Source organism: Dromiciops gliroides, chromosome 3 (assembly GCF_019393635.1).
Source record: "Dromiciops gliroides isolate mDroGli1 chromosome 3, mDroGli1.pri, whole genome shotgun sequence".
Classification (NCBI taxonomy): Eukaryota; Metazoa; Chordata; class Mammalia; order Microbiotheria; family Microbiotheriidae; genus Dromiciops; species Dromiciops gliroides.
Genome location: NC_057863.1, coordinates 42,033,640 through 42,039,641, shown reverse-complemented (window position 1 = coordinate 42,039,641; position 6,002 = coordinate 42,033,640).

Here is a 6,002-nt window from a genome sequence, read left to right as displayed (position 1 = left end):
CCTAGCGTCTTCACGCCCTACGGAAAGTCGTGAGGGCCTGTCCTTGCTTGGAGGGGTGGAGCGGGGCCTGAGGGGCGGGAGGAGGCAAAAGGGGAGAGGGAGGGGGCAAAAGGGGCGGGAGTGGAAAAGAAAGGAGGAGGGGGGGTAAGGAAGAGGGAAGGATAAAGAAAGGAGTAGAGGGAAATTTGGAAGAGGGAAAGAAAGGAGGGAGTCAGGAAGATCTAAATTCAAATCTAGTCCTAGACTATATCCTAGGTCCTAGCTGTGTGACCCTGGGCAAGTCACTTAGCCATGGTCAGCCTCAATTTCCTTAAGTGTAAAAATGGGCTAATAATAGCACCCACTTCTAGAGTGGTTGTGAGGATCAAAGGACGTTTTATCAGTAAAGCATTTAGCTCAGTACCCTCCACACAGGAAAGGTTTAAGAACTGCTTGTTGACCGACTGACCATTAGCCCCCATCGGTGTGCTTCCCATTTGTACAAAATCAGCCACAGTGACATCATTGATGCCATATTTCAAGAATAATCATAACATTTACACAATAGATAAAAAAGCAGGAATAATTTTTAAAAAATTACAGTCCACCTATAAACCTAGGGTATGTGGTCTCAGGGGAGAAAAGTGAATAAGAACTTATAGGAAGAAACCTAGTGGTTACATGAATTGTGTGGGGATACTCACTGCAGGCCTTAGTGTCCTTGGTCCCTTCAGGAACATTTTATATCACACAAAGCTGCTTCTCTCCTTACTCTCACTTTTCTTTTCTTTTCTTTTTTTTTTCTTCTTTTTTTTTGCAGGGCAGTGAGGGTTAAGTGACTTGCTCAGGGTCACACAGCTAGTAAGCGTAAAGCATCTGAGGCCAGATTTGAACTCAGGTCCTCCTGAATCCCAGGGCCAGTGCTTTATCCACTGTGCCACCTAGCTGCCCCCTCACTGTTCTTTTGATAGGCAAAAATCACTCCTGCTTTTGGGCACATGAAGCAGTAACAAACTTAACAGGGTGCTAAGAAAATGACATGCTTTTTTCACAAAAGTATGTCAACATTGTATTTATCCAGTGATAAGCAGTTCCCCTGATCCAGAGAACTGAAAGCTTTGCTCCATTTTCTGATTAATGAAGACAAGCCCAATCAGCTCTTCGTTGAACAAAATTCTTTTTTCTCCAGTTTGTTGCAAAGCATTTTCCCCCCAAACTAGATGCAGAGCCTGTCCTTTCTTTCTTTCCTTCCTTCCTTCCTTCCTTCCTTCCTTCCTTCCTTCCTTCCTTCCTTCCTTCCTTCCTTCCTTCCTTCCTTCCTTCCTTCCTTCCTTCCTTCCTTCCTTCCTTCCTTCCTTCCTTCCTTCCTTCCTTCCTTCCTTCCTTCCTTCCTTCCTTCCTTCCTTCCTCCCTCTCCCCCTCTCTCAAACTACAGAGCATAGTAGAGGGTAAATAGTTTTCCTTCTCTAAGGCTGTAGATGCAACTAGAAAGTGATGAACTCTCAGCTTTCCTCCAATTACCAGAAGAGATCTATCAGCTGATCCAGTCTTTGAACAGGCAATCAACAAAGCAGTATTTCTCTTCCAATCAGCAAGCATGCAACAACAAAAAAATCAGCTGTCTCAGGTGGAAGCAATTCTCTTGTGTCTATGCATGCCTTCTGTCTCAAGCTCCTTGTGACTTCTCCTTATTTCCTCTCTCTTACTTTTTTTTTCTTCTTTCTTCCTTTATATTCTTCTCAGACTTCTTATAACTGTGTTTTGGTTTTGTATACCTTCCATTGTCTCAAATCAGATCCTTTTGGTAGTCAGTGACATTTATTTTATGAGGTAAAATTTAAGAAATTTACCTGTCAGGTATAAACTCAATAGTCCTTATATAATTTCTACACAATCACCAAACAAGTTATTTGATTTATGATTTTGTCAGTTATAATAATCTTTGAATCTCTTAAACCAGCCACATACAAATAAACTGATGGACTACAATGCCTAACAGCTATCACCTTGGGCACTGTTTTGCCTTCAACCTGATCCTTTTAGTGCATTCATCCAAGGGATATTTTTCTATCTGGTACTCAAAATAGTCTGTGTCTCTCTTCAACATTTTACATGAGAGACTGTTTCTTTACAAGCTGATTTTGTCAGTTTTTTATGTAAATGTTTTGGGACACTTTCAGGAACCACATTGTTCACATATGAAGGGAATAGTGTTTTATATTGATAAGATTTATTAATTAAAAACATGACAGATCCTATAAGCATATTTGTCTGAATGAGAGTCCCTTATTTTCTCTACTATCAGCAATCAAGACAAATTATTTGTTTTTTTTGCCTCTCCTCTGTATCAATATTAAAAGCCATTCACTAGCTCACTCTGTTGCCCTTAACTATTTGCAATAAAGTACAAACCTAATTCACATAAAAGTTGTGAATGGTGGAAGTTTTATATCAATGATGAGAAAGCTTTTAAGTTAGTACAAAAATCAGAAATTATGAACAACTTACAGAAACAGGAAAATCTCAGAGTAAATCCAAGATCCAAGAATGGGAAGAGCAGGAATTAAATGCTTCATCCTTCCCCAGATCTTGGCTCCAGACAGTTATACCCATACCCCCCCTCTTTGGGGCTTGAATCAGGTGGGGGACAATTCACATTCCTGGACACCAGATTCTTTTTTTTTTTTTTTTTGCAGGGCAATGAGGGTTAAGTGACTTGCCCAGGGTCACACAGCTAGTAAGTGTCAAGTGTCTGAGGCCGGATTTGAACTCAGGTACTCCTGAACCCAGGGCCAGTGCTTTACCACTGTGCTATCTAGCTGCCCCCTGGACACCAGATTCTTAGTCTTACAGTACCAAACAAGTGCTAGAAGGGCCATCTCTGTCTTTGTTTCTTAGTCTTTCTGTCTCTGCATCTGTCTTTATCTGTCAATGTCTCCAACCCCTTTACCCCTCAAAAAGCTTCAGGAGCCTGGTTTCCCCAAAATTCCATTTGCATTAATTAAAAAAGGGTTATTAATGCATTTACATCTTTAGACATGACACAGTTCCATCTCCCCTTCCAGAACGAACTCTCCATGACAAAAATAAACAAGCAAAAGTAACAGACAAAAAGATTGTACCTGGTAAAGTATATAATATTCTTTCCTAGTAGTACCCAATATCCCATCAAAAGAGAGGAAATATGTCTCGTTATTTATTCTCTGGGGCTTTCTTTTCACTTTTATTGTAAGAGATCCCTATTCCCTGTATACTTCTCCAAATTAAATAGTTCTAGCACAGATGACCAAGGAAACTTGAGAATCAGTTGAAGGATCTAGCGATTTAGCTCAGAAAAGAGAAGACTTAATGAAGGAATATAATGACGTTTGCAGGAATCTGTAAGGTATATTGTTTAAAATCTAATGTGGGTTCTAATCTGCCCCCCCCCTCAGTTTTTGGGGGAAACTGGATAAAATCACTGATAAATTCAGCAAGAGTTTAGGTTTTGAAGAATTTATTAAAAAATATATTATAAGATAGTGAAGAGAGAAAGACTGAGAACAGATTCCTTATGGCATGGAAATCCTAGCTTTCCTAGCAGTTCTGCCATCAAGCTGATGTCTGTAACCAAAAGAGGAAGATCCAGTCAGCCAGCCTCAGCTTCCTACTTCCTGTCTTCCTCCCTGAAATGGGAGGTTCTTCAAATTGATTTGTTGAGAGTGGTTTCCTGTCGATGTTGTAGTCCACAGCCTCTGAGAACACACTCTACTCAGGGTTGGCCATAACACGTGGTCTCAATTTAATCAACCTCAACTAGGTTCAGCTTCTGAGAACAACACCCTACTCAGGTGTGGTCCCGATTTAATCATCCTTAAGTAGGTTCTCAGTCTCTCAGTCTCACCCAATTCAATCAATTCCAAATCAGTCTTCAGGTGGGGCTCCTGGGTGTCTGCCAAGTCCCATTATTTTATCACAAAGCCTGTCATGTAAAAGAGGGCATTAGGCTTCTTCATAACCCTAGAGGGTAGAACTAGAGCCAATGCTTTTTGTGGTGGCTAAGGATTGGAAATCAAAGGAATGCCCATCAATTGGGGAATGGCTAAACAAGCTGTTGTATATGATGGTGATGGAATATTATTGGGCTATAAGAAATGACAAGCAGGATGATTTCAGAAAGGTCTGGAAAGGTTTGTATGATATATAGTGAAGTGAGCAGAACCAAGAGAAAGCTGTGCAAAGAGACAGCAATATTGTTTGATGAAGAATGGTGAATGACAACTATTCTCAGGAAATACAATGATCCAAGACAATCCCAAAGGTTTATCAATGAAACATACTATCCACCTCCAAAGAGAGAACTGATATTGATGGAATACAGACTGAAGCATGCTATTTTTCAATTTCATTTTTTCTTTTGAGTTTCTTGAATAAATTACTAATATGGTAATGTTTTACATGATTTCACATGTATAAGCCATATCTTCTTACTGCCTCAGGGATGGGGGAGGGAGGAAAGGTAGAATAAAAATTGGAATCCAAAACTATAAATAAAAATGTTTATTATTTTTTGAAAAAAGAGCTAGAGCCAATGGCTGGAATCTATGGGAAGGCAGTTTTGGGCTCTATATAAAGAAACATTTGATAACAATTAGACAAAGATGGCATTAAAAAATGGCATGCTCCTTATCTCTGGAGGTCTTCAAATAGAGACTGGATGGTCAGTTAGGATTGTAGGTTTGGGAGTTAGAACAGCTCTTTAAGATCATCTAATCAAATCACCTCCTTTTACAGAAATGAAACTGAGATCCAGAAGTTTGTCCCTGAGACCTTCCCTATCTTTTAACGCAAGAAAGTGTTTCTGGGACCTCCTATTGTGTAAGGTGTCTTACTGTGTATTCAAAGTGATTTTCCAAAGGTATCTACAATTTATAGTGTCAGAGTTAGGATTGGAACCTAGGTTTTCATCCAGCCCTGGAATGCCTTCCACTATGCCACTTGTCAAGGATGTTGTAGAGAGAATTCGTATTTCAGGTACAGATTAGACTAGGTGACCTTAAAGGTCTTTTAAAACTGTATTACTAAATGATAGTCCTTCCCCCAAAACAAAAGGTCAACTTGGCTTCCTTTAATATTCTTTGTTAATTTCCTCTGAGTCCACTAGAGGGTGCGCTAAGACCATCGAAGAGCACAGATTCCTTTTTACCATCAAGCAAACAAAAAATAATTGTGTAATAATTTTGGACAAAGGTAGGAATGGGCAGCAGCTATGAATTCACAACCTATAATGTGGAGTCATTTTAGAAATAAAGTTTGTCACTGAAAAACATCTTTTAACTCTAGAGAGAGATCCCCGGGGGCATGCATGTTCTCTGAACTGGCTTGCTGCCTATTCTAAAGCTAATCAGGACACACTAGAAATAGGGCCCGAGATTTCAGACACCCAGAATCTCAATGGTGAAGGAGAACTTAGAGGTCATTCGTCCAACATTTCCCACATATGTGAAAGAGAATTCTTTCTACATCATTTGTGACAAGTGGTCATCTAATCTTTGCTCCTCAGACAGTTCATTCCACTTTTGGACAATTGTAATGATTGGAAAGTGTTTCCTAATGTCAAGTGCAAATCTGCCTCTTTACAATTTCCATCCATTCCTCTTCTGCTCTCTGGGGCTAAGCAGAATTCGTCTATTCTCTCCTCTAGACTAGATATTGTATAATTTATATATGATTTTTATATCTGATTTTTATATTTGATCTTTTTATATTTTATTTATATATATATGTATATATATATAATTTATATATATATATATGTATATATATATATATATATATATAATTTATATCTCATCTCTTTAGCTAAACAGCCTAGAAGAGTAGTTATAAAACCTAGTGATATGTGAAAAAAATAATTATTTCTATATATCTAATTATATCCATCCCCATATGAGTGTATGAATATGCATACATGTATACTCTCACATTATTTTTATTTGTTTATTTTTTTGGTGGGGCAATGAGGGTTAAGTGGCTTGCTCAGG